The sequence below is a fragment of the Coptis chinensis genome, chromosome 8 (genome assembly GCF_015680905.1).
Source record: "Coptis chinensis isolate HL-2020 chromosome 8, ASM1568090v1, whole genome shotgun sequence".
Taxonomy (NCBI): domain Eukaryota; kingdom Viridiplantae; phylum Streptophyta; class Magnoliopsida; order Ranunculales; family Ranunculaceae; genus Coptis; species Coptis chinensis.
Window position 1 is genome coordinate 66,813,655 of NC_141463.1, and position 11,175 is coordinate 66,824,829.

The following is an 11,175-nucleotide window of genomic DNA, read 5'->3' on the forward strand; positions in this document are numbered from 1 at the left end:
CGACCGCTTCATTGATCCATGTTGAATCTCTTCAACACCTTTCAATGTAGCTTTCTTGAGAAAGCCACAACTTCACACTCTTTCGTCACGAGTGATCCGTGATCCCAAATTATCGCTTTGCTTGACCCAAATCCTTCATCTCAAAGGACTTACTCAAGTCTTTCTTCAGCTTGGATATCTTGTTGATGTTTGGTCCAACTATCAACATATCATCCACATACAAAGAATAACTATGAAATCCCCATCCGGAAATCTCTGAACAAACGCGACAATGATCGAGGAAGGACTTCTTGTATCCTTGCTTCGCCATAAAGGAGTCAAACTTTATGTACCATCGTCTCGGTACTTGTTTTCAACCCATACAAGCTCTTTATCACTTGCATACTAGGTGCTCCTTGCCTTTGACCTCAAACCCTCGGGTCGGGTCCATGTAGACATCTTCTTCAAGGTCTCCATGAAGAAAAGTCGTCTTAACATCTAGTTGCTTTCAACCTCTAGGTTCATACTTGCGGCCATACCCAATACCACCCGGATAGAAGTCATCTTCACTATAGGAGAGAAAATCTCATCAAAGTCAATCCCTTTCCTTTGACCGAATCCCTTCACAACAAGGCGAGCTTTGTGCCTTGGGTGAGGATTGTTCTCCTCATGCTTGACTTTGTATATCCACTTATTCTTGAGAACTTTTCTCCCTGTGGGTTTCTCAACTAACTCATAAGTGTGATTCTTATGCAAAGAATACATCTCGTCATGCATGGCCTTCAACCACTTTTCTTTGTCTGTACCTTCAAGTGCCTCTTGATAGTACATAGGTTCTCCACCATCCGATAGTAGCACGTACGTATGTGGTGGATACCTGGTTGAAGTTAGTCTCCCTCTGTCATACCTCCTTGCCCCATCTGCTGGTGCCTCAGGAGGATGCACTTCTGCTTGCTCTGGTGGTGGTTCATGCATCTCATCTGCATCTTCTATACCAATAGGTTCTATCCCATCATGAGCAATAGGATCCTCATCATGAGCTTCAAACTCATGGTTCTCTCAGATTCTCAATGCATACGCGTTCGCTCCGGTAGGAACTTCTGGTTCTGAATCAATAAGATCATTGGTGAAAGCATGTAGCTTCTCACCCTCCTCAAAGTCTGCTATAGTTTGGTCTTCTAAGAACACAACATCTCGACTTCGGATTACCTTCTTGTTAATCGGATCATAGAGTTTGTAACCAAACTTTTCATCTCCATAACCCAGAAAAATGCACTGCTTGGATTTGTCATCAAGCTTGGATCTCTCATCCTTCGGAATATGCACAAATGCCCTGCACCCAAATACCCTCAAGTATCCATAATCAACATCTCTGCCTGACCATACTCTCTCTGGATAATCACTATTCAGAGGCTTTGCTGGCGACAGGTTGATCACATGCACGGCTGTACGCATTGCTTCTACCTAGTAGCTTCTAGGTAGCTTAGAGTGAGATAACATGCATCTCATCCTCTCTACAATGGTACGGTTCATTCTCTCTGTTATTCCATTCTGTTGCGGTGTCTTGGGAACGATCTGCTCATGGCAAATCCCATGACTCTGGCAATACTCTTCAAATGGCCCAATGTACTCACCCCCATTATCTGAGCGAATACACTTTAACAACTTCCCAGTCTCTCTTTCCACCATGCTGTGGAATTTCTCAAACACGCCAAGTACTTCATCCTTGGTCTTTAGACTATAGGCCCATATCTTTCTTGACGCATCATTAATGAATGTCAAGAAGTACGAAGCTCCCTGGTGGGACTTTACTCTCATAGGACCACATAAGTCTCTGTACACTAGTTCAAGGACAGTGTCCTTTCTGTGAGACGGGAATCTTTGGAAAGACACCCTGTGTTGCTTTCCTACCAAACAATGAGTACATGTATTTAAATGTGTACCTTTAATATCTGGCACGGCCTTTTGCTTAGCAAGAACTTCCATCCCTTTTATGCCCATGTGACCACGGTCTCTTGTGCCACGCTCGGATGAAAGCTTCTTCTTCTACCGCGATTAAATACGCTTTACACAAACTAGCCCGTGTTTTGTAAAGAGAGCAAGTTTTCTTTCCTCTGGCTGCTACAATGGAACCTCTGCTCAGTTTCCATACCCCGTTACCAAACAAGTTTACAAAGCCATCGTCATCTAATTTCCCAGCCGAAATTAGGCTTAACCATATGTCAGGGACATGTCTTACATCCTTGAGTGTCAATGTGTAGCCGACATTGGTTTCTACATGAACATCTCCAATGCCTATAATCTTCGAGACTCCACTGTTACCCATCCTTACTTCACCATATTCACCACAGCTGTAGGTAGTGAAGAATCCCCTGTGCAGTGTGACGTGATAGGATGCTCCTATATCTATCACCCACTCTATATCCTGACATGAGGTACTAAGACAGCACACACCACAATCTGACACAATTTCCACTAGGTCGTCGACTAGTGCGGTAGTATCTCTGCCTGTGTTTCCGTTCCTCTACACCATGTCTTCATGTACACAGTATTATTCTTCTCATCCCTCTTTTGTTTCGCGACTCATATCTGAAGTGGCCTTTGGTGGCACAATAGTAACATTGCCTCTCTACCTTAGGAGTTCTAGCTTCACCCCTAGATTTACTTCTATCATCACCTCTAGAACGAGATGGTTTTCTGTTTCGACCTCTCCCCCGTTTCTCTGTGAAAAGGATCTCTGAGTGAGAGGAGCTGCTTCTTGCACTCCTTCTAGTCTCCTCATTCAACAAAGACGTGGTAGCCATCTCCATGGTAACAATTTCATCTTTGGCTGTTCCATGTAGAGAAACTGCTAATGTCTCCCAACTTTCGGGTAGAGAGCCTAATAGAAACAAAGCCTCAACTTCGTCTCCCAAATTGATATTCATCAAATGCATCTGATTGATGATATTCTGTACTTCATTAAGATGCTCAGACATTGAAGAACCTTCTTGGTACTTCGCGGTGCGCAAACTTCTTAACGACTAGCACTTTGTTTCCACCCGACTTCCTCTCATAAAGGTCTTCGAAGTTTCTTCCCGATCAAGGCTGTAGTCCGGGGGGACACATGGTGAAAGACATCGTCGTCAATCCATTTGTCGAATGTATCCAATCGCTTTTTGTCAAGCTTTTTCCACTCGGCCTCATTAGTCTTTTTCGGTTTTACTCCCTCATTCTCAATGGGAAGTGCCAAGTCCTTCGCATTAGATAGCAAGTCTTCCATCTTGGCTTTCCAGATGGTGTAGTTCTTCTTATTCAGACTCATCATGCGAGTGTTCACGGAATGGTCCATCTCTACAAGTTATTTAACTTCAAATCTTCTCTCAGGAATTTCGTCAAACACCTTCTGACCAAGATTCGGATAACACCCTAAGCTATTCTAACCTGGCTCTGATACCACTTGTTGGGGATTATACCAATACCAATCGATTCCCCCACTACACAGATAAGTTGTATTTGAACACAATTCAACTCTAGACAAATTCTAAATATCAACTACAGCCTATACTAACATGCCCAACTCGCTAAACAACTATCAACAACAAATAATAATGTAAAGCAATAAAGGCAAACCACAAAACAAAGATTTACCGTGGTTCGGCCAATGATGCCTACTTCCACAAGAGCCAGTTCTTTATAAAGTGGGAAGGAAGATTACAATCTCTCCTTTCAGTCTCTCACCTTACTAGATCACTCTTATCTCTTTCTGAGTGGTTGTATCTCTGTAAAGGTTATCTCTCAATCTTGATAGCTTTCAAGATTGGGTTTCTCTCTCTTTGTTTTAGTCTGGATTCCAATCCTTCTAACTTGGTTAGATTTTCCAAAACCTTGATTTTGGTTTTTATCTCCAAAAACCAAATTTTGCGGTTACTGTAGTGAAGCCCACGAAAATTAGACCTGGGCGCGAGTGCGCCCCATTTGAGCGCGGGTCGCGCCAAAACACTGGACTGATTCAAATGCATGAAGCTAGTGCGCTTACTCGAAGCCAGCGCCTCGACATATTCAAAGCCGAATCAGCTCCGTTTCTCTCCAGCTCTGATTCTCTCCTCATGTGAGGGATAACTCCAACAGACCTGAGGATTTGTCCTATAAGTACTCTAAAATGTGAACAACCCACCACTAATTTGTGGCTTCACAGGTCTAATGTAAACCCTGTAGTCTGTAGTGCATCAATTCCTTGCTTACGCTTTTCATGAAGGAGGCAATTGCCACTCCTCCCCGGCATAGACAAGTTGGTCTCAAGAAAAGCAAATCAACAAATAAGCATTTGTCTAGCTAGCCCTATGAATTATAATCTAGCACCCAAAGAATATAAAATCCAAAGAACCTTGGATTGAATCCTAACCTCCAAATATTCTTGCTTGTATCCTTAATTTCATGCTTGTCTAGTGGCATCCGTTATGAACCCGCACGGATGCACCCTAATGGAGGTAACAGAGTCAATAGTTCCTCATGAAGATACACCCCTACTAAATTTGATCATCCATAAGTATAATGTTAGGTGCATAGTATGGCAAACCGGTATATAAAGCCTTCTCAAATCCAACCGATGCATCTTCTTAAGTAGCTTGATCAAGCCAATTCAGTTACTGATACCATTCATGCATTAGACTCACCGTCTTCGTCCATTGATCAACACATACTTGATCAGGCCAGATCAAACCGCATAATATCGTCCATACTAGAAGCATACAGCCCCAAGAGCTCATTGTTTTGGAAGTCTATGATTTCTACTTGGCAATAAGATGTTGTGGATGTTAAAATTTTGGCTGACTTATTGTAGAGGTGTGGATTTTGTGTCTACGACCTGATGTTGAGTTTGGTAGGGAATGACTGCACTCTTTCTTTAGACAAGAGTTGTCTACGTATGGTTCCTTGGGTAAACTTGAATCAAGGCTTATGTAGTTCATCTCTATCTACTTATAGATGTTTGAGCCGACTTTCCTTATTTGCTCTAGGCCGTTGTCAAGTGTAGATCCATATTTTGTGCTATCTTGATGATTCGTCATTACTTCTGATGTTACAAAGTAAATGTCTCCTTGATTGGTGAGTTGACTGAGCTTCAGGATCGCGGTGGATCATTTGCTTTCATATATGGCTGTGCTTGATATTTAGGACGACCTGAGTTTTGTTCGTTGTCACATCCTGGTGGCGTGGTACGAGCTGGTGATGTGATGTGAAGATACGACCTAGTGTGTGGACACGTGTGTTGTAGTGATATGTTTGAGAACGGAGGGTACTTACATAGCCCCCTTTATTTTATTTAATTTTTTGGACAGCTGTGGTGTGAAAATAAATGATAAAAGAAAGTTTTTTACACGTGTCAGACAACTGGTTTATTTGAACAAGTTTGGAAAATGTGCGGGAACTGTTGGATCTGATCCATGGGCCTAAATCGCGGCGGTTTGTGGGCGAGGTTATGATTGCTTTTTGTGGGAAGGCAAAATGTTTTGTCTGTTTTCGAGATTTATGCAGCTGAAGGGTTTTTGTGTGTGAAGGTGTTTCATTTCTTCATTATATCAACACAATAGAAGAGAAAAAAAGAAAACCAAAATCTTTTCGTCTTCAGGTGCGTCTCTTTCAATCTCAAAAATTTGATCTTTTGTTTTCTTTTGCTTTTGTAATATCGATTATTAGTGATAGTTTGAGTGGGGAAGTTGAGTTGGATTATTAGAGATAGAGAACTGTATGTGATGGAGATAATGGTGTTAGGGCACATAGTCATTGGAGACGATGACTGAGGAGGCGGTGTTTAGGTAAGTGCTTGATAACTTTGGGAACTTGAGAAGGGAGTTTGGGATTGATAGTCCTGATCTGATGATATACGACCTGAGTAGTGAGAAGAACGTTTTTGGTTCAGACTATGTTCCTCAAGATGGTGGGGTTGTAATTAGGTATGACCAACTGAAGGCAGAGTTAAGGTTGCCATTCTCACTTCTGACCTTAGATGTTCTAAACTTTTGTGGGAAAGCACCCCTGCAATTTGTAGGTAATAGCTGGAAGGTGTTTCATGTTATGGATCTGCTGAAATAGAGGGGTTACAATATTTGTTTGTCTAACGTGTTGGAGTATTTTTCTGTGAAAATATTTCTGCTATGAACTTTGGTTTTCAAGTGATGAGGGGTAAATCATCTGTGATTGTTGGTGTGAGTAAGGAGGAGTGGTGGCGTAGGCCTCCGTTGATTGTGGGGAGTTATTGTCCTCCTAGATGTGCTTTGGAGAATTGTTGTGTGAGGACTAATGGTAGGTATTTATCTTTGTGGGTCGTTTTCATGTGTAGGTCGTCTATTTGTGTGGGTCATTTGTTTTGGTTACGAGTTGATATGATTACGTTCTGACATTTGTTTGTTTTGCAGAGGTCGTAATTGCGGATCGCTTTCTGGGGGGCTATTAAAGAGTTTGACAGGCTGAGTTGGGAAGAAAAGTGTCTTTGTTGGAGGAGGTTGCACACTATTTCAAAAGACGAGGTGGTGTGAAGATAAACTTGAAAAAGATGAGCAGAAGAAAAGGGCCTGAAAGCTAGTATTTAACATCTCTGATTCTAACTCGGATACTGAGATGGAAAGAGAGGATCAAAGGAAGGCACCTATTTCTGGAGTGTGAATGGATGGAGGAGGCTCTGGTAGCCGTTTTATGTCTAGACAACCTGAGGGGGGTGAAGGTGATAGGGCTGGTCGTGGAGGTGGGAGTGCTGAAAGAGGTTGTGATATTCCCGCCTCTTTTTAGTAGGCCTCGGCCCGAGGGAAAGCCGAGGTCGGTGAGGTTGAGCAGGGGGGGAAGAGGACCAACCGAAGTCCGAGGAACGACCTGCTATGGTGGAAGGTCGTTCTTCATCAAGTCGGGCTCCTTTGAAGAAGATGAATCTGAAGGAGTTGGCGGTGGATGTGGGGGTGGCTAATGAAAAGGGTAAGAAGAAGGCTAGTGAGACCGGAGCGCTACCATCTTGAAAAAGTGTAAGGGGTCGGGAGTGCGCCCAAGGTGACAAGGTCGGTGATTTCGACGTTCGACGTAATCAGGCCACCTACTACAACCCCGTAAGTGGGTTGACGCGGCTAGTGAAGAATAATGACTGTAGTTTCAAGTCTTCACTAGTTGCGAATGGGCTACTGGAAAGTATTGCCCTAGATGGTGATAAGCACCAGCTGGAGACGGGGAAAGACTTGGAGGCGAACCTGAAAGACATGGATCACTCGCTATGTTTTGTAAGTGTCCTTCCAATCTAAGTTTTTGTTTTGTGCTTTGTGATGTTGACTCCTGACTCACTTTGTTATCTTGTTAGGTCTTGGCGATGTAGACATGGATCACTCGCTATGTTTTGTAAGTGTCCTTCCAATCTGAGTTTTTGTTTTGTGCTTTGTGATGTTGACTCCTGACTTACTTTGTTATCTTGTTAGGTCTTGGCGATGTATAGGAAGCTGAGGGAGATGACAATTATCTCCGACCTGTACAAGAAGGAGCTGGATGTTGCGAAGGAGGCTTATGACAAGTTGTTGGCTATGCAAGAGGTTGAACGGGCTGAAGTGGTGGGGATGAGGGCTTAGGTCGGGGATCTAGCTGGGAAGGTGGCTTTGTTGTAGCCGTCTCTTTATGCTTCAAGGGTGGAGGTAGCTTATTGGGTTGCTGAGAGCAAACAATCGTAGGCCATTGCTGAGCGAGCTCAGAGTGAATATTACGACCTGGTCGACTTGGTAGAGAGTGGTGATGTTTACGTTCTGGTGGATGATTACATGGAGCTAGAATGTAAGTACAAAACCCTCAAGAGATCTATTGAAAGTGGGGTTGCAATAGTAACTGTAGAGAGTACTATTACAGATGCTAGTAGACGATCTAATCTACCAACCGACCTAAGTGCTTCTCCTGCTGCTGAGCTCACTGAAGTGCTAAATGTAAGTTGTGATCCGACTAGTGGCCCTATTGGTGAAGAGGGCTGCCAACTGGACCCCTTAAATGTGGAGAATCTTCCTTGTGTCAACTGATCTTGTTCTTCTTATAATTTGATTTAATGTTGGATGAAGCTTTTTGAACTATATTCTCTTTTGTTGTCCATACTGATACTTCTATTTTTGATGGGGATGTTGAGGTTGTTTTCCCAAGATAACCTGGGGGCCTCTAGTATCTAACCGAATTTATAATAAGTAAAAATATTTAAATTACTTATTTGTTTTGAATTGAAATTGTCCTTGAATTTTGTATGAATGTGATTGTTCCTCCTGCTTTTTGTTTTGTTATTTGACGACCTGTGTTGCATAGTAGTAGATTAGACGACCTGTCATACCTTGCTAGGTTGTCTAATGCTTGTAGGTCGTAGGTTTTTGTGTATGACCTGATAGATGCGCGTAGTTGGCACCTAGGTTGTTTCGTGTTCTTAGGTGTGTGTATTAACTGAGTAGTTCCTTTTGAGGGAAGTTCTTATTGACTGTTGATTGATAATTAGCCTTTGAGTGATAATTATAGTTGAGTCAAACTTAACCATTTAAAAGGCCTTAAGTTGACTTGTGGTCCTTTTGGGGGCACCTTGGATTATATATGACTGATAATTAGCCTTTGCGTGGCAATTACAGTTGAATCATGCTTAACCCTGGTGTTGGTGTTAAGTTGATTTATGGTCCTTTTGGGAGACGATGGATTGAATTTGATTGATAATTAACCATTGCGTGGTAATTATAGCTGAGTCATGCTTAACCCTAGCGTTGGTGCTAGGTCGGTTACTTTGATATCCCTGATCGGATAGCGAGTGTAAGATGCGTGGTATTCATGTAATACAACGATAACATTTATACACGAAATGCTGATGAAATTTTATTCACTTGATTGATACATTTGGAGACATATCATTGTTAAAAATGCTTGAGTAGAGCTGTATTCCAAGGTTGGAAAGCACATCACCGAGTTAAGTTTTGATCCAGTAAGCTCCATCTACAACGACTTTGTGAACTTTGTATGGGCTTTCCCAAGTTGGGTCAAGCTTGGCTGGTGCTAAGGTCTTTTTAAGGACTAGGTCACCAGCTTGGAAAGATCTTGGGACGACCTTCTTGTTGTAAGATCGTTGGATTGTTTGGTGGTACCGAGATAGGGATATTGCAACTGTTTCCCTTCGCTCCTCTAGGAGGTCAACTTCTTTGGTTAAGATGTTGTCATTTTATCCTGACTCTACGATGTCAGAATGTGTGGTTGTGATTGTAAGTTTTGATGGTATGACTGATTCTATTCTAAAGCAAAGTGTGAAAGGAGACTCGTTGGCACTGGCTCTGCCTGTTGTTCTGTATGCCCATAAAATGTTCTCGAGTTGTTCTGACCATTGGCTTTTCCTGCTTTCCAACTTCTTTTGGAGATTTTCTTTGATGGATTTGTTTTTGGCCTCTACTTGGCCATTGCTTTGTACATATCTAGGTATAGAAAATGCTTGAGTAATGCACCATTTTTGTAGGAATGCATTGACTTGTGTGCCAGTAAATTGGGTTCCGTTGTCCATGATGAGGGTGTGGGGTAGACCAAATCTTGTTATGATATTAGTCCATATAAAGTTGATAACGTGGACTTCCTTGACTTGAACTAGTGGTATTGCTTCACCTCATTTGGTGAAGTAATCTGTGGCTGCAAGAACGTATTTGAGTCCTGTTTTCTTTTGTGGGATAAATGGTCCCATGATGTCTAGCCCCCACATATGGAAAGGCCAAGGGCTGGTTATGTTGATTAACTCCCGTGCTGGACTTAGATGGTTATGGCCAAATGTTTGACATTGGTGGCATTTGAGAACATAGTTCTTTGCCTCGTTATTCATGCCTGGCCAATAATACCCTTGGGCGATTGCTTTATGGGCCAGAGATCTTGCTCCTGCATGGTTGCCACATTCGCCTTTGTGAATTTCATCAAAGATGAGTTGGCATTCGCGTGGAGCTATGCACCTTAGGTGGGGTCCTCCTACGGATTTACAGAACAATCGTCCATTGGTCACGGTGTATCTGGGGGCTCGAAATTGTATGGCATAAGCATTCCTTGCCTCTGTTGGGAGCTCACCATGTAAGATAAATTCCAAGAATGGGCCTATCCAAGATTGAGTGATCTCTTCTTCGGATGAGGGCTGGAAGTCCATGAGGCTGTTGACGCTTTCTTGTTGGTAGGCGGGCCACTCTAGGATATCAATGTAGACTGTGCTGGGACATGCATCTTGGGTTTTCAAGGCTAAGAAAGCTAGGCTGTCTGCATGTTTGTTATCCTCTCAGGGAATATGTTCCAAGAAGAATATTATGAATGAGTTGATGATATCATTAACGACCTGAGTGTACTTGGCTATGTTTGCTCCGTTTGTCACATACTCTGTGGTGATCTGTTTGACGATTAGTTGTGAGTTATTGTAGCTTTGAGCTTACGGACTTGTAGTTGTTGTGCCATGCGGAGGCCTGTGATTAATGTTTCATATTCCGTTTCGTTGTTGGATGTTGTGAAATCGATCTTGATTGACTTTTGTAGATGGGTTCCTTCTGGTGAAGTTAACACAGCCCCTAGTCCACTACCGCTGTTGTTGCACGCTCCATCTACGTAGAAGTGCCATATGTCTGGGGTGGTTGGTTGATGGAGTGAAGTAATAGCCTCTGGTTCCCAGTTGACATCTTCGACGGGGAAGTCAGCAGCGACCTGACCTTTACGATATGTTATGGGAAAAAATTTGATGTGATGTTCTCCGAGTTCTTCAGCCCATTTGGCCATGCGGGCTGTTTTGTTGTTATAACTCAAAACCTGCTTGATGGGTACATCTGTTATGACATTGATGCTGTGAGCCTGGAAGTAAGGTCGAAACCTGTGAGAAGAGTATAACAAAGATAACATTGTTTTCTCAATTGGAGAGTAATACTTTTCTGAATATGCCAATGTCTTGCTGGTGAAATAGACTAGTTTTTCGATTCCCTCGCTTTCGCGAAAGAGGACTGAGTTGATGGCAAAGTCAGTAGTCGCAAAGTAAAGCCCTAGTGTTTCTCCTTCATTTGGTTTGGACAGGACGTGCGGAGTTGATAGGTAAGCCTTCAGGTCGTTGAAAGCTTTGTGGCATTCGTCTGTCCATGTGAATGTTGCGCCCTTCTTTAGTATTTGCAGGAATGGTATGCATTTGTCAGATGCACGTGAGATGAATCTATTAAGAGCTGAAACCATGCCAGATAG